Here is a 19,176-nt window from a genome sequence, read left to right as displayed (position 1 = left end):
CAATAAGCTCTCTAAAATCTTTCTGACCTTCTGGGTATCTGGGCTGGAAGGGTCACTTAATAACAGTTCAACTTGAGTGTGCCACGTCTCATAATCAACTTCTCCATTGGGCTTTGGCGTTCTTCCCGAGAAGGTGCGGATTTTGCTGACATACGAGGACTGAGATTCAGTTTTTATTACATGCTCGACAATTACTCTCTGGACACTGGGGGGATTGATGAGGCTCTCATCAAGACTTGACGGCCTCTGAGGCGTCTCAGGCACATTGTTATTTGTGTCCTCATCACTTGCTGTATCACCACCCAACTGAAGGTTGGAAAGCTGAGTTTGGAGCATCTGGATCAGACGGGTCTTGCTTAGGCCTGCAACCGCCGCAGCAAACTTTAGTTCATCTAGGTTACTTTGTTCCTCAGGTTTCGGAGCCATCGCTTCTTGTATGGCGGTGACGTGCCATGACGCATTAGAATCATCAGGACTAAACGTTTTGCCTAAGAAGTCTGGATCCATACGAGCTACTGATCTTTCATCTCTGTACTGGACCAGAACCCTCCCATTAGGTTTACCTACTTCATCAGGGACTCTTATGCATTTCACTATGCCCCCATGTACCTCAAAAATGTCAATAATATAATCGTCTGAATACGTTTCGTCAATACCAGAGACAAAAAGGCAGCTCTGTCCATGCACATCATAGCGGTTACAATATTCCATTTTGACCTTAGGTTCTCTATCATGCAAAATATTGTAGCGGTGAATATATAAGAAAAATATGAATTCCTTTGATCAGAGTATATAACCAGTCTCCTGGCTAGCTCGCCACTTTATGTAACCAACTGTATTTTTAAAGGTAATATAACAATGCAGTGGTGCATCAATCCCAGGTTATGAGGAGACTGGCTTGTATTCTTAATAGAACTCTGATAAAAGGAATAACACACAGACACAGTGAGGCACGTTTGACCTTTTATCTAACGATCTAACCATATCCATATCTAATAATAATAATAACAACACTGAACCTAAAACACTGAACTCAATACACTGAACCCAAAAGAGGTCCCCAAGAAAAATAACAAACTAAATAAAATGGGTACCCAGCAAGTCTTTGAGTGCACTCGATTCAATGAAAGGGGGCGTTCTGTTCCTACCACTACCGCTACGGCCGAACGCTCTTGAGCAGGGGCCAGTCGATGACAGGCTGTTCTCTTGTTCAAAGTAACGTCAAATCTTCCTCCATATCTTCTATTTCTTCCGTAATAACCTTTGCTTCGTTTCTCTTCGTCTATATGTTCACTCTTCAAGTCTATGTTCGCTCTTCAAGTCTATGTTCGCTCTTCAAGTCTATGTTCGCTCTATTAGGGAGCGTCAACAAAAACACGGTCTCCAGGCAACCGTTTCAGTTAGCGGCCGTCAGGAATATAACCTTTTCTTCGTTTCTCTTCTAGTCTATATGTTCACTCTTCAAGTCTATGTTCGCTCTTCAAGTCTATGTTCGCTCTTCAAGTCTATGTTCGCTCTTCAAGTCTATGTTCGTTCTTCAAGTCTATATTCGCTCTTCAAGTCTATGTTCGCTCTTCTAGTCTATATTCGCTCTTCAAGTCTATGTTCGCTCTTCTTACGCGTCAAGCAGAGAACCAGCGTCAACAAAAAACGGTCTCCAGGCAACCGTTTCAGTTAGCAGCCGTCAGGAATACATTGTAGCACGTGAACACTGGTCGCTACAATATACTGGGAATATATATATACTATAGATATACACCATACACACTACATTATATATATTATTATAATATATACATTCATATAAAATGACATATACATATATTAGCAGAGAGAGTGAAATAGCATGGGTTACAATTACATATTTTATGATTTCGTAAACGCGCGTGCATGAGGGTCGACACGAAGCAAACTTTGTGGCTGCTAAGACTTCTGAAGGCGAGGAATGGTATGCTAGTGGTACAGATTGCGTGGGAGAGTTTGTGAGACGCTACAGAACAGGGGCTTATAGGTTGTTTACATTCATTGCACACAACGCATCGGGCTTCGACAGCTATCTCGTTCTGGAATACATGACCAAGCAGGGTATTATACCCTTTATAGTCATGAAGGGTAGCAGAGTCGTTATGATGCGCGATGATGCCTACAGCCAGAGATGGGTCGACTCATTTAGCTTTTTGCCCATGCGGTTGGCTAAAGCACCGGAGGCGTTGGATTTTGAAGATATGGCGAAAGGTCATTTTCCTCATAAATTGAACACACGGGCCAACGAGTCTTATGTCGGTGCATACCCTGAGATCTCATATTATGGTTATGCTTCCATGACTAGCGATCAAAAGACAGATTTCGCTATATGGTACAGATCTGTAAGGCACAAAAAATGTGACATTCAGAAACAGCTGCGCCGCTACTGTGTCAACGATGTGAGGATCCTGCACACGGCGTGTGGGATCTACAGGGAAAATTTCATAGAGTGTGCAACTATAGACCCCTTTGCATATGCCACTCTGGCTTCGGCGTGCATGGCCACCTTCAAAAAGTCGTTCTTGAAAAAAAACGTCTTGGCATTGACCTACGAGGGGGTCTATCGGAAAAAGCAAAAGTCGTTCTCATGTGCATCCATCCAGTGGCTTGAATATCTATCCCACTCCAATAACCTGGAGATTCAGCACGCTCTCAAGCACGGGGAGGCTGAATTTGGTCCATTCTTCCTAGATGGATATGCACCTGCTATAAACACAGCCTATGAATTTGCAGGATGCTTTTATCATGGGTGTGAACGGTGCTACAACGCTGGTCATAAGAATCCTGTCGTCAAAAAGACCTATGGTGAATTATGGTTGCAGTTTCACCTCAAAGTCACGGCCCTCAAAAGAGATCATGGTTTAAGAGTTGTAGTCATGTGGGAGTGTGAGTGGCACAGACTGAAAAAGACAGATGCTGCAGTGCAGGCATTCTTGGCTACTCTGAAGATACAACCCAGGATTGATCCTCGCGACTCTCTCTATGGGGGTCGCACCAATGCCATCAAAATGTACCACAAGGCCGAGCCCGGTGAAAAAATACGCTACTATGACTTTACATCTCTCTACCCCACAGTACAGACCCGCTGTCCATATCCTATAGGACACCCCAAGATCATTTTCAGGAATTTTGGTCCTTTGGATGGGTATTTCGGCGTCGTCAAATGCACTGTGTTGCCCCCCAGAGGTCTTTACCATCCTGTGCTCCCTTACAGGTGTCCTGGGCAGCTGATGTTTCCCCTCTGTGGTACATGCGCCACTGAGCTCAATCAGACAGACGCATGTCATCACGGCGATGATGAAAGGGCTCTGACAGGTACATGGGTGACTTTAGAGGTAGAAAAGGCCGTGGAAAAGGGGTACGTGATAATACAGATGCATGAAGTATGGCACTACCCCAAGTGGTCAAAGTCTCTGTTTAAAGGGTATGTCAAAACGTTTCTCAAGCGTAAACAGGAGGCTTCAGGATACCCCAGCACAGTGGATACTGTGGAGAAACAGCAGGCGTATGTGCAAAACTATCTGGTTAAGGAAGGCATACAGCTGGATCACGACAACATGAGCGTTAACAAAGCCATGCGTAATTGCAACAAGTTGATTCTCAACAGCCTGTGGGGTCGCTTTTCGCTACGCCCAGACCTACCCACTTGTGAGCTAATTGCTGCACCTGAAAGGTTCACCCAGCTCATGTTCAGTGACAGCTATCACATTAGCCACTTTTGTTTTGTTTCTGATGAGGTGGCCCTTGTACAATGGAAACACAAAGATGCCCGTCTCGAAAGGGCTCGGGATGTTAACGTGATTGTGGGGGCTGTGACTACGGCCCATGCCAGGCTCATGCTCTATGACCTTCTAGACAAATTACAGGAGCGTATCCTCTATTGTGACACAGACAGCATCATTTTTGTTTCTAAGGAGGGTGATTGGGTACCCCCTTTAGGTCCTTATCTGGGCGACTTGACCGACGAGATAAATGATGGCGATCGGTATGGTACCGAGCAGGAGGATTACATTAGCGAATATGTCTCAACAGGTCCTAAAAGCTATGCCTACCACACACGTCAGCACAAGTCTGTAGTCAAATGCAAAGGGGTGACTTTAAATGCAGCAAATGCTAAAGTGGTCACCCAGCAGACACTGAAATGTCTAATAGATGATTTTGTCAACAATCGACCGCAAACCCGCGACATCACCACCACGGTAGATACCATTCAAAGGAATAAGAATAAGCTTCTGCTTAAAAACGCTACTGTGGTTAAACGACTTAGGGTGGTTTACAACAAACGCAGGGTTTTTCCCGACTACACCACGCTTCCTTACGGCTATTAACCATTTTGTTTTATAGTGGCCAAATGATCCCTGTTTTTCTTCTTCTTCTTCCACGTATATATTTTTTTTTATATCATTCATTTTGTATTTTGATGTGGTATGCATATTGTGTTAAGAAAATCAATTCATACTATACTATAATCATGTTATCAACTATTTTGTATTGATTTATTGTTTTCAAATTGATCCATGTGTTCTTCTCCTTTTAATCTTTTTATTTGAATCATTCTGTATTTTAGGGGGTATATATACAGGATTCACATGTTAAAATGTAAATGTATCATAATGTATCTGTATATACTTTTATATGCGTCATGCATTAATGATGAATGACTGTGTTAATAATCATGCATGTGTTAATAAAGAATGTTAACTGTCACATGGTTCTATGGTCACAAGGCATCCGTCCGTCAGAGGGGATGCACACAGACCGCAGAGATGGCTGTTGCACACGCTACGTTTGATCCTAGGCTACAGCACCCGTTCAGCATGGTAGTATCGGGACCGTCAAACAGCGGCAAAACCTACTTTGTCAAAAAAGTCATTGAAAATATGGATCGGTTATTCTCAGAAAAGATTGAAAATATAGTATATATTTATTCATGCTGGCAGCCCATATACGATGATCTGCTTAAAATAAGGAACATTCACTTTATAGAAGGGATCCCCAAATCTCTATGCGATGATACAGTCTTACCAGTCCATACTAGAAATCTGCTCATTATTGACGACTTGATGAACGACGCATGCAATAATTTAGAGGTTCAGTACGTTTTTACCAAATATGTACACCATCGTAATCTCAGTTGTATGTATCTGGTCCAGAATTTATTCATGCAGGGTAAAACCAGCCGTACAATTAGTCTAAATACCAATTACATGGTTTTGTTTAAGAACCCACGTGACAAATATCAGATTATGCTGATAGCCAAACAGATGTTTCCGTGTAAGACAAAATATTTTCTAGAAGCCTTTAACGATGCTACCGACATGCCTTATGGGTATCTGCTTGTAGACTTTAAAGCCATGACCCCAGACAACATGAGACTTAGAACAGATATATTGTCGGACCGGCATGTTGTATACACTCAGAGAGCAAAGTGATTAGCCCCAAAAGACCATGTCCTCACGTATAAGCAGAAATCGTGAACGTCTTAAGCAACTATATAAAGCACCTCCAGCACAGCGTAAAGCTATCCTCAGGACAGCCAACACCGACTTTATCAACTCACTGTGTGAAATAGCCTTGAACATTTTACAAGGCAAAATACCACTAACCCCCCGTCAGCATACGAAATTGCGAAAGAAGGACCTCAGAATACTCGCCAATAAAAATGTGCTAATATCTAGAAAGAAAAGACTAATTAATCAGACTGGTGGATTTCTTCTACCCCTGCTGTCTGTGGCCGTACCGTTGTTTACAAGCCTGTTCTCAAGAGGAGGGTGATTATAATGGATCATACGCACAAGATGTATCTAGTTCCTCAACATCAACTCGATGCCTTAAAGCATACCCAACCCAGGGATTCTGTTAGACAGACTGCTGAAAATGAGCTGGATAAGGCCATTGCGATGGTGTTGAACACTCCCGATACAGACCTATATGAAAAAGCTGCCAGGTACAGAGCGGTCCTGCAGCGTTATCTATCCATGGTGAAACAAGGACAGCGTGAGCATGGAGAATTAACTCTGTCACTTGCGGATGGGGGCCCAGTTCATACACCTGTGGCGGCACAGCATGGTGTTGATGACGATGATGGCATCGGCGATCATATTTATAAGGATATAATGAAACATATACCCGTCAGAAGCAAGAGCAACACCAGACATATCCTGGACTCTTTAAAGAAATCTAAAAATGTCTCATGGACGGACAAGGGGGAGCTCGTTTTACAAGGCGAAACTATTAAGGGCTCCCATATGTTTGATCTGTTAAAGAATGTTACCGCCCCATACCATGTTGTCGAATCTGTCAGACCACAGGGATGGAAAGTATTTCTGAAATTTTTAGCCAGTAATAATATACCGCTATCGGCTATCCCTAATAAACAGCTCAGACAATTTGTAGACATGTATAAGTATACGCCCTCAACTAAGGATGACTATGCGACGGCAGCTATGCCTGTCTCATCTGGTAAAAGGATGAAACGTAATCATTGCCGTCTATTACCTCCCCTGGAATGCCTATGGCCGAGTGGATACCATTTTGATTTTCTTATGTATCTTTATGTATATGTTATAGCCGTAAAAATAAAAGAAAAACAGTACGACTGGAAATGTAATCAAATCATTGTTTTATTTTTTATTATCATACCAAACACAACACATGTTACATGTTACATCCGCATATACATGACTGCACACATGACATATCATGTTCATTAAAGACACTAGGTTGTACACGGCCCACAAAGTCATAAACCTTTTCATCATTACGGGGTAGATTATCTCCGTACATTTTCAAAAACTTTTGATAGGATACACCTTTTTGCATATTAAACAAGAAGAAAACACAATGTTGCCCACATGCGGTACTTGATGGATCTTGGACCTGTTGTGTAGAATGAACTACATCTATACAGTGCTGATCGAGAAAACGCTGTATGGTCTCAGGAAACTCAGAGTATGAGGGAGGGTTGCCGTAGGAGTCGAAAAAGTATCCCTGGCTCTCAGCCGTAATATATATAGCTAGCCAATGGGCCCCGGCCATGTGTGAAGGTTCGGTGTTGATCAGCAGCATTGCAGGCCTCTGACGAATTTCCCGGGGTAGATGATTACACGGCAACGCACCAAGAAAATAAGCCTTGTGTGCCATTTTCTGACACACTGCTGTCAGCAGTGTAACCCTAGTATTCATATCGCAACGTCTTTTCAGTAATAGTCCAACAACACCTGCCGTCTATTTGATATCTCTATAACAGAATCATAAACTGCATAACATATCAAATTGACCGTTGTAGCCAGCGCTGCTCTGAATCGTGCTTCTAGCCTCACATTCCCTGTTCGGACTAGCGATACATGTTGTCCACAACCCTCGTCCGCCTCAAGGTTGAAACAAAATAATGCATACCCATCTCCGAATTCCTTATGATTAATAGCTATTTCTCTATCTTTGAGCTGACGACCTGTAGCCTGAATGAGTTGAAAATATTCTCGGGTATAGAGGCCATTTCTAAAGTCAGGCTGAAAGGGTATAGCAGGATAGGCCTGACCGTCGCAGTATAGGGATAAAAACTCAATGCCGAAATGCTGGAAACTGAAAGGATTCCTAGCATAACTCCCTGTGAATGCTTCGTTATTCACAAAACCTATAATAACTGTAATGAGACACGACTGACTCCTGTGCCTGCGTAATACAAACCGCTTTATTTTCAAAGAAGCGCGGGATATATACATACCGCCTGTGTTAAGCGCGGCGCCCTCTAGCGCCGCGGTATATCATTACATCTCCCTTTTTCTGAACATTAAAGATTGAATTACAAGGAAGTGAGAAAATCAACATTCAGTAACCGTAGAACACCCTAGGCGAACATATAAGATATCAGGAACCATTAAAGTAAACCTAACAGTAAAACCATAAGAACTAATCACATTAGTCCAACTGTAAATGAAATAATATTAAGCATATCAAAGGGTTCATTTCGGTTCTTCTTTCTCTCCGATTTTTTTTTTTTTTTTCATTCATTAAGTGTCTTTGATTCGGTCTCTTTGTAACCTGTAAGGGAATAACATCAGGTGAGTTTTTCTTTCTTACAGGTTCAGTCTTTCTCTGGGTTTGGGTTTTCTGAGTGTGTGTCGTCTCTCATTTGAGTTGTTCTCCCGTTCAGTGTGAGTGTCCCTTGCGCTGGTATCTTCAGCCGTTTTGATGAGTTCCCTTCTGTTTCGCCTGTACCGTTTTCCGTCTGCTTCCACTATGTATGATCGTGGCTCGGGTGTTGGATGTATCACTTTAGCTGGCCTCCACTGCTTGCCGTCTCTCAGTCTCACTGTGTCTCCGAGGGTGAGGGCTGGCAGTGTGCGTGATCCTCGGTCGTAGAAGTGTTTTTTTCTGTCTTGGTTGATCTGCATTCTGTCCCGAACTCCTTCCATCGTTCTCGGTTTTAGTAGATTTTGTGCTGTGGGCAGTCGCGTCTTCGTCCTGCGTCCCATAAGCAGATGCGCAGTTGAGGGTAGGCCATCCAGGGGTGTATTTCTGTAATCCAACAGGGCGAGGTGGGGGTCTTGCTTGTCAGCTTTGGCTTTCTTTAGGAGGTTTTTGACTATTTGCACTGCCTTTTCTGCTTTGCCGTTTGATTGGGGGTATGTGGGTGATGATGTGGTGTGCTTGAATCCATACTCCTCGCTGAATGTTTTGAATTCTGTGGAGGAATACTGAGTGCCATTGTCGGAGCAGACTTCATCAGGTATGCCGTGTCGGGAGAATTGTTGCTTGCAGATGTTGATGACTGCTTGGCTTGTTGTGGTGTTCAGTTTGTTTACCTCGATGAAGTTCGAGTAGTAGTCCACCAAGACGAGGTAGTGTTCGCCATCAAGCTCGCAGATGTCGGTGGCTATTTTTTGCCATGGTCTTGCGGGTATTTCATGTCCAATCATGGGTTCCTTTCTGTTCTGCCTCTTGTATGTGTCGCATATTGCGCATTTTGAAATCGCGTCTGTGATCTGTGCTTGCATCCCCGGCCAGAATAGGATGTCTCTTGCGAATCTTTTTGTTTTCTCGATCCCTTGGTGGCTGGAGTGTATTTTCTTCAACATCATCCTTCTCAGCGTGGTTGGTATGACTAGTTTGTTGCCGTTGAATATCAGTCCATCTTCTATGGTCATTTCGCTCTTGTAGTCCCAGTATTGTTTGGCCTCATCTGGCGTATCTGATTTGTTTGTCCAGCCTTGGAGAATGAATTGCTTCACTGCTGTGAGTGTTGGATCCTTTTCTGTTTCTGTGCGTATTTCCTGTAGTCGCTCTGGTGCTATGGGCAAGCACATGACTGCGCACACTTGTACATCATCGTTATTTTCATTTTCGTCAGTCTCTTTTAAGAAGTTTCTGCTCAGGGCGTCGGCTACGTACAGTTCCTTTCCTTTTTTGTACTTCACTGTCATGTTGTACTTCTGAAGCCTAAGTAGCATTTTCTGGAGTCGCAGTGGGGTTTCGGCCAGTGGTTTCTTCATGATTACCTCCAAGGGTTTGTGGTCAGTTTCGACTTCGAATGTTCGCCCGAACAGGTATTGGTAGAACTTTTCACATCCAAACATGATGGCAGCCAGCTCCTTTTCTATTTGCGCATATCTTTTTTGGGTATCGGTGAAGGCTTTTGAGGCGTAAGCTATGGGGCAGCATTCGTCGTGGAACAGCACGGCTCCTATTCCGCAACTGGATGCGTCCACGCTTAGCTTGACTGGCTTCGACGCGTCGTAGTATCTCAGTACTGGAGCCTCGGTGACCATTTCCTGCAGTTTCTCGAAGCTCCTGTCGTGTTCCTCCATCCAGATCCATTCTGTGGTTTTCTCCAGCAGCGTCCGGAGTGGGGCGGTAATGGTGGATAATTGCGGTATGAACTTCCCCAGGTATGTGATCATCCCAAGGTAAGTTTGTAATTCAGTCTTGTTTGTGGGTTTTTGCATTTTGTTGACTGCCTACACTTTTTTGGGGTCTGGTTTAAGCAGTGGTGTATAAAGTACTCAAAAGCCATACTTAAGTAAAAGTACAGATACCTTACTGGAAAATTACTTAAGTAAAAGTAAAAGTCACCTTTTAGAATAGTACTTAAGTAAAAGTATTAAAGTATCTGATCTTTACTGTACTTAAGTATCAAAAGTACTTTTCTGATATTAAATGTACTTAAGTACTGAAAGTAAAAGTACAAGTAACTGCTGTTAATAAAAAAGCAAAGGGTCAGAATTTTGAGAATAATGGAGTTTATTTCAACTAACACAAACACAATAGGCAAAACTCCACAAGGCCATAAACACTTCCGGTCCAACCTACCTCCAGGACCTCCTCACCGCTCATTTTAAATCAAGGACACTCAAACCTCCTTGCAGTGTTAAAGTGTGCTATACAAATTAAATTAATTATTTATCATTATTAAAACAGCACCGAAAGTGTGTGTGTGTTTTTGTGTGTGTGCGTGCGTGTGTGTGTGTGCGCTGGTACACGTTACTTAATATTGATTTTGGTGTCATCCAGGATCGCGGATTTTCGGAAAACTTAAGTCCCTGCCCAAAAAGGGTATTTAAATTAGCTTTGTAGCAAAAATGGCACATACACAGCGTATTGAAGTGTATAAGATAGTGTTGTAATACTGCGTGTACAAACCAGCCTGATACAAATAGTAGAATTTTGATAGCCCTTGCCCTCGTCCTAGCCATGCATTTGTGTGTTGACAGTCGTAGGAGTTTTGATCGACGTAGCAACAGTAACTAAGCAAGGGGGCTTTGCGAACGTGCGCTGGGACAGCTGATTCGCCAAACAGGCTCGCAGTCTGTGTTCTACCACAGTCCCCAACGTTATTCTCATATCTCTCATGATTCTTTTTTTTTTTTCTAAAGATTAGTTGATTTTGTAACGAGTAACGAAGGTTTCAAGGGAAATGTAGCGGAGTAAAAGTATCCGTTTTCTTCGCAAAATGTAGCGAAGTAAAAGTAAAAGTACAGAGAAATATAAGTAGTAAAGTAAAGTACAAATATCCAAAAAAACTACTTAAGTACAGTAACGAAGTATTTCTACTTCGCTACTATACAACACTGGGTTTAAGTCCGTCTGCTGTCAAGATGTGTCCCATGTATTTCACTTCTTGCGCCCCGAATGTGCATTTTTCTGGGTTGAGTTTGATGTTCTTTTCCCTGACTCGGTTCAGCACTCTTTCCAGTCTTTGGTTGTGTTGCTCTTCGTTTGTCCCCCATACGAGTATGTCATCCACGATTACTTCCACCCCCTCCATGTCCTCAAACATTTCTGTCATCAGTCTTTGGAATATTTCGCCGGCCGTGTTTATTCCGAATGGTAGTCTTTTGTATGCGTATCGTCCGAAAGGGGTGTTGAATGTGCACAGCGCTGAGCTTTCCTTGTCCAGCTTTACCTGCCAGTAGCCACATTGTGCGTCAAGTGTGCTGAATACCTTGGCTCCTGGCATCCGGGCCATCACCTCTTCAATCGTCCTCATGGGATAGTGTTCCCTCTCGATAGCGTTGTTCAGGTCCTTGGGGTCCATGCATATGCGTATCTTCTGTTTTTCTGGCTTCCAAACTGCGACCATGCTGCTCACCCACTGCCTCGGTTCTGTTACTTTCTCGATGACGTCTAGTTGTTCCATCTTTTTCAGTTCCGCCTTTATTTTCTCTCTCAGGGCGACGGGGACCCTTCTCGGGGCATGGATGATGGGCTGTGCGTCTGCTCTGATCTTGATGCGCTGTTCTCCCTCGAAGCGTCCCAGTCCCTCAAACACGTCTGCGTATTCCGTCCGTATTTCTTGACTTTGCCTTGTCTTTATTTCTCTGATGCGCTTTATGAGTCCGAGTTTCACACAGGTTGTTAGGCCCAGCAGTGGTGTTGCTTTCTGGTTCAGCACCTGGAATTCAACGTGATGAAAACGCCGCTTGTATTCCGTGAGCAGTTGGCATTTCCCCATTGGCTTCAGGCACTGTCCTCCGTAAGTCACTAGTTTTGCTTTAGATTTTTCAATTTGAGCGTCTGCTTGTCGGTAGATGGATTCCGGTATGACGTTGCATTGCGCGCCTGTGTCTATTTTGAATCTGACTTTTTTGTCGTTAATGACGAGGTCCACTTCCCAGTCTTCCCCGCTGGTTGTCTTCACCATGTCCAAGTACATTTCGTCTGGGTCTGATTCGGATTGTTCTTCTAACCTGTGCACTGGCTTTCTTGTCCTGTACGATGCTGTTTTGGACATGCATTTGTTCGCGAAGTGGTTCATCTTCCCGCAGTTCTTGCACTTTTGACCGTGTGCCTGACATTTCCCCTTCTGATGGTCTCGGCCGCAGTATTTACAGTCCTGAATTGTATTTTGCCTATACGGGGTGGCTGGTGACGTCTGCTGATTTTTTTCGCGCTCCCGTTTGATTTCGTTAACGGCACATTCGGCTTGTGTTTGTGTGTTTAATTTGTCCAATTGTGTACGGCTAGCTTCTGCAGCTCGGCATATGTCAATAGCCTTGGGTAAGTCTAGGTCGGTTGTTCTCAACAATTTTGCCCTTACGTGGTCATCCCTTATTCCCACAACAATTCGGTCCATTATCAAGCTGTCACATAGTTGTGCGTACTCACATGACCTTGCCTTTGATCTCAAGTCCGTAACGAACTGGTCGATGCTTTCGCCGGGGGCCTGTACACGCGGGTTGAACACATGTCTCTCAAACGTCACATTATTTTGGGGGGTGAAGTGTTTCTCGAACTTGTCCAGTAGTACCTTGAGTTTGTTTCTGTCCTCTTGTTGTGTGAAGTCGAAAGTGTTGTAGATCTCCAAAGCTTCATCCCCGATAACGTGTAGCAACGTGCAGCTCTCTGTACCTTCTGCGACCTTCCTTCCATGCCTGAAGCGGTCATGTAAAGTTCAAATTTTTGTCTCCATCTCTTCCATTTGTCGGCGATGTTTCCTTCCAACCGTAGGGGTTCCGGTGCTTTTAGCGCTTCCATTTTATATTTGGCGTGAATTCGTCTTTTCTGACATCATGTAATGAGACACGACTGACTCCTGTGCCTGCGTAATACAAACCGCTTTATTTTCAAAGAAGCGCGGGATATATACATACCGCCTGTGTTAAGCGCGGCGCCCTCTAGCGCCACGGTATATCATTACAATAACCATCTTGGGTATTTGTCCTAGAAATAGATTATCCTGGGTGCATATTCTGCTGCCAGCAGCGATGGATACATTCTTTAGACACACCCTATCAACGGGGTATTTGACGTTAGCTTGGTTTAACGCCCTGGCATGGGCCAGCTTGATGCCTGGTTCTACCGCTACCTTTTTAATGAAAAACTATAGATACACGGTATTCCACAGCACCATCGGACATCAGACAGAAATTATTTTTTGCTCTAATGAATCTCATGCGTAGATCAACTCCGTTAATCAACAGTTTCTCCTGAAAAATCATATCGACGTGTATAGGGGATATCAGTTCGACGATACGACTTCGACCCGTATATTCGCTCCTAGTCGTTAAGCCTAGATTGAGGCCTCCAGGAAGAATATCGTCCATATGACCGTGAGTGTCTTTCTGGAATAGACCACATCCAAATTGGGTGTCTAATGTCCCGTTTCCATAGTTTAGCAAGCATTCTATAATGCCTCTGTACGGATAGGTGTTTGACGACTGGGTGATAAGCCTATCACCCAGAGTAATATCTACTTGGGAGAATAACGTGCATCCTGGATAGTTAATCAGTCCCACGGGTGCCGCCGGAGCCAAGTCTGTTCCATCAGGATTAGTAATCTTGATCCTCAGGTGTAAATATGTATTGTTTAGGTCTATATAGTCTTCGCTACTGGCCGATACAAAGAACTCTATGGGGCCACCATCTGTTAGCGCCGATAGCGGGGGTATTTCAATATATGTACTTTTTTCTATCGAAGTCTGCGTCATCGGCAGGGAGAAGAGATCCAGTTCGCTCTTAATACATTCGTCTGACATGTTATGTAGCAACGCCATTGTTATTCAGCCCCCTGCTATACTAGATGAATATATCGTTAGCCGCCCCTCTAAAACGACGGTTTGACACCTTCCTGATCCTTTTAGGTTTGGCTCTCTTTTTGATAGGTGCCGATCTTTTATTCTGTTTACGACGTCGTGCCGGTGCACGGGTACGCCCAGCCCCTATAGGAGGATACTTTGTTGCTCTTCTGGCATATACCCTCATGCCTGACCCCTGCTGTTTGGGCGTAGATGCAGCATGGGCTATGTTGCTCATAACGTCGCCTATAATATGTTTAGCAGCAGTCTTCAGATGAGGCTTTGCTATGCTAACCCCTCGCCTAAATAACGGAATAGCCATTCTAAAGAGGCTGCGGAACATCCCTCCGATGCCGGCTCCATATTGTGTGCTGCTACCCTCATAGCCAGGTAGCCCACTCCCTGCTTGGTTTAAATAATACTGAACATATTTGTTCTCGTCGTAAGGCGGTCTATACCCCCTCATCCCTAGATAGAGCTATGAATTCTACTGTTTTACAGGTCTAAAATGCAGCTTGAGTATCACTTTACCATATGTGAATTTTATATTTGTATTCTGGTCAGACTTTAGATCGATTTCAATATATCCAAGAGGGTCTCGGGCTACGTGTACGTAATGCGGCTTGTCGAACATGTGAATGCAGTGTCTCCTGCTGGTGTCGGTTATATTAATACTCCTTAGCAGGGGGACATAGCTATCTCCGACCAACTGATGGTCGACAATGTCGCTATATATGAACATGTTGTAACACCCCCCGTGAATATCGGTGGGATGGGGGGCGTATGTTGCATACGATTTATGGGCTGGTAGCTTGACCCCTGCATCGAAACCCAGCATAGCAGCCAGTTTTCCTCTAAAGACGATAGCTAGGTGTTCGTCTCCTTCTACATAAATGCGGTTTCTAATACCTTCATGATGTAGTATAACTCTACCGCCAGTATCATATTTGGCCCAAGTCTTGTTGATTTGTAGTAATAACGATCCGATACTCTCATAAAGCCCACCAACTAATAGACATGATGTCCTATGGCCCGTTTTACCATCGTGAACGGTCATCGTAGCGTCCTCGGTAGGAAAACTATGCCAGCTGCATGGGTACTGAGCTTCAATTAGGCCTACTTCATAGGGCTGCTTGGTGTGTATAGATTTTGCTAATTTAGTTCTAAAATTCCATATCTTATTTTGTGGGTAGATCCCTGCCGATGCATTACTCGCCAGAGTCACATAGAAACCCCCAGACACCTCCAGACACATAGTACACTCTGGATATACTGGGTTGTATGTCTCTTACGCGTCGACTAGTGTCTTTTCAGCTACCCATGAATTGAAGGCATCCGGCCATCCCAGCCATTTGACATATAATAGATTCTTAGACCCCGCCCTTTTTCTATCTATAATCTTTTCTATTTTATACACTTTGTTTTTAGACACTATAACTTTTTGTAGCTCTTTCTCATAAAATGTTCCATGGACAGGGGCACCTGCATAGTCTTGCAGCTTATAGACTGGAGGACACCTTGCTATGCGCTGCGATATTACACAATATTCATCTGTAAATGTCTGCTCATACCCCTTTCGAAATGTAGCTCTGGCTTTTGAAATTCTAACCGTGTCACCAACATCATATCTAAACACCACCATCGGCTCTTGAGTGGTTTTGTATAGCGTATTAAACACAGTTTTCTCATTATTTTTATCAACACTGACCGGGGTCATTTTTATCGATCTATGGTATGAATGGTTATAAGCATGGACCATATCCTGTAGTTTATCCACATATCGTTTGGAGTTGGCAGCTGTTAAATATCTCCACATGCGGGTTTTCAGAGTCCTGTTGAAGCGCTCCACTATGCTGGCCTTGGTCTCGTTAGATGTAGAGAAATTTTTGACGTTGTGCCGCTCCATCAAACGCTGAAAGATCTTGTTATAAAATTCTTTACCAGCGTCAGTCTGCAATTTATCGGGGATACGCCCTTCGCTGAGAATATCACCAAAAGCTTTAGCGACGTCGATAGCCCTCTTGGACGGTAATGGACAAACCCATGCATGTTTTGAGAATACATCGATGCACGTCAACAGAAAATGCACACCATCATTTTCGGGTGCGTACTCTGACATATCCACTAAATCAGCCTGGAACTGTCTATCTACCCCACCAACCAATACTCTATTTCGGCGGAAATGTATCGGTGCAGGTACATGCAGAGTGTAGGGATCCAGTTTCAGCAGCCATTTCTTGATATATTTTAGAGGAGGTACTACACCCTCACTATGCGCTAGGGCTGTTCGTAGCTTATTGATACCTCCGTAACCCCCTGGTCCGGCGGGGTCATAATAAGTCTTATGAATCAGTTTATCCATGTCGTATGACTGCAACAAAAAACGAATACTGAAACACTGATCAGAGTTATCCATCCTTTTATTTAAAATGTCTGGCCACGCGATACAATGCGCAGATAAAGTTTACAGGCAGTTTTATTTTTCTGCACCATTTTACAAGACATCATGCGAGCAGTTCTAATACCCTCTGCGTTTGAGGGATTATTCAACTTCAAGACATCCGATACAAAAGCACATATACACATGACATGCCCGACGGTAAAACAGTCCCCATCGGGGAAATTGGTAAATATTTCAGCTAACATTTGATCAGTAGGGTTATCATACAAGAATTTCATGACCAAATCATTCCAACCCTTATACATACATTTGATATAAGCATTATGATGGACAAACGTATCATTTTCTATGGCAGCATACATCAAAACGGCTAGTCTATCTGATACATACTTGCTATCCGCATCATATGCATAAGAAAACAACACCCCCATTATAAACGACGCTTGACACCAGGCCTTGTATTACCGAATGACAATGTTGTACGCCACATTCGTGTGGCTTCATATATCAAATACAGATGTGTATCGGACACACCTTCGCTGGTTATTTCGTCCAGTTTTTCGGTATCATAGGTGTCGCCCAATAAATCACATAGAAAACAATCGACCACACCATTGATTATTCCTGGGGACACAGTCAACCCTATAGTCTTCTTTAAAACAGTTTCTAGAAGTAGCAGGAATGGGGGTCTATCCAATACATCACGTATGGTATCGTAATGGGATTCGTAGTGATGATGTGTCGATCCATGCAGGCAGTAATGGCGTCGTTGACTTGGGCATTCACTTTGGCACCCCCAGCAGTCCGCTTACTTCTGATGTCTGATGATGGCTACCACGCAGATACCAGTGGTAAATCGCAGAACACCCAGCACCGCAGGGTTTAAACAGATCTGTGTTGAAACAGGCCATCCGTCATCTCTCATAGCAGTGTCCACCTCCAGCTCACTGTCCTCTCCGATGTAGGAAGGACAGCTTCAATCCGACCAGATAGACGGCATACTCCTGAAGCCAGTGTTGTACGGGTTGTACAGCCTTTAAATCACCAGTCTCCATAGCCTCGCCCCCACTTTGTACATGTTCATCATTGTCCTGTGCTGCATAGCGTATCAGAATATACCATTAGAATATGAACAAAAAGAAAACACACAACGAGCATATTATACACAACCTATCAAAAACACACTTAGTAATACTAGCATGTAGCCCACTTTCTTATACCTCTAAGACATTTTCTAATGCTAACATAGCCCTAAACATACTCAAACACACCATATACCCCCTCATCATCACCAGTCGGCTCAAACAGGCGCATTCTGTATTCATCAGATGTGCGCCCTGGCTCTTCATTCGTCTTAACCAATGAATCAATCTCTGCAAAAATTCCACGTAGTGATGACAAATCAGCCCACTGTATGAAAAAGACATTATCAAAATAATCAGCAGCTTTTAAACCACTGTTGCGTAGAGGAGAGCTACCGATGCAATGCATATCATAGCACTGTGGTAGCTCGTCTGTATCAACACTGCGTCTGAGAAAAATGAACTCCTGGGGTCTCATCGTATGATGGTTTGCATCCATGCGATGAAGCCTCGATTCATGCTGAAAAGTCCATTGGAATACATGGGTTCCTACATGCCAAGTGCCCCTGACACCGTCTAGCATGGGGCATAAAATCTCAAAGAAAAAATTCCACTCATGAACGTTCAACTGCCACTCTGTAGCACAATCTTTAACTCTCAAAATGATCCATCCATCGACCCGTGATATTACGTACTCCAGGCCGTATACGCCAACGTGTGTGAATGAATCCCCAGCACTCCGGTCTCTCAAGCCTGGAACAGGCCTCGTCTTTTTGAGCGGCGCATTTAGCAGTGCCTCATCTCCACACCTATTGACATAGTTAGACACAGGGGTACTAAAGCCGGACATACCCTCAGACAACTGGCTTTCACCGTCCACAATGCTCGATGCAGAGTAGTCCTTGGCGGTGGAAGACAGGGGCGACAGGGTGCGTGGGTCCCTATACATCCAGTTAGCGCTGTTTGATCCTTGGGTATCTTCTGATGAGCAGTCCATGTTTGAACGAAAAGAACACTGACGACAATCTGTTGAATGCTATGACCCTACAGCAGGCGTCTTACCCCTTTTTAAACTATTTGAGGTACACACCCACAATACAAGCTCACAAGCCCCCTAAGCGCACACCCAATGACCTTACAGATCCCTGCACCCTGCGACCCCTACAGGCGCAACGCAGACATTATACATGACATAACAACACCAACCGGAAGTGCTGTCATAAACACCCCACCACCCCCCTCCCCCCAACCGGAAGTTGATATTTTCATAAACATGCCCAAGTGGTGGTAAGTATTAACTACTCCTCTCCAACCGCCGTCACCTTCCTGTTGTCCTCAGACAGAGAGAGTCGTCTGTAGGCCGTGTTGGGGTCCAGTGTGAGTTCACAGGCATCTGAGGGAGAACCACACATGATGAGCTGCTGAACCATTCTTCATCCTCATCATCATCATCACTAGTACTGTTCTCCTGCGCTCTATGTACATATACATAGATATGAACACATACATACATATACATATCTACACATACATAGATACACACACCTCAACAATAACGTTATGAACACATTAACAACAATGTTATGAAAACATCAACAACAAACATCTCTCCTTGGATCCAGAACTTACCAAAGACAAGCAGCTCAGCGCTGTG

At 43.9% G+C, this 19,176-nt stretch overlaps 1 long non-coding RNA gene across 1 annotated transcript; it reads right to left on the bottom strand.

The window, feature by feature from the left end:
• Positions 1–16,441: 16,441 nt before the first annotated feature.
• On the bottom strand, positions 16,442–18,906 carry LOC115546519 (uncharacterized). Its single transcript, XR_003977233.1, has 2 exons — positions 18,375–18,906; positions 16,442–17,536 (listed from the first exon to the last, which is right to left on the bottom strand). It is a non-coding gene; the product is annotated as an uncharacterized LOC115546519 (long non-coding RNA).
• Positions 18,907–19,176: the final 270 nt, after the last annotated feature.

The sequence above is a fragment of the Gadus morhua genome, chromosome 7, assembly GCF_902167405.1.
Source record: "Gadus morhua chromosome 7, gadMor3.0, whole genome shotgun sequence".
Lineage (NCBI taxonomy): Eukaryota > Metazoa > Chordata > Actinopteri > Gadiformes > Gadidae > Gadus > Gadus morhua.
Note: the sequence above shows the minus strand (reverse complement) of the source record. Positions and strands in the feature narration are given on the sequence as shown.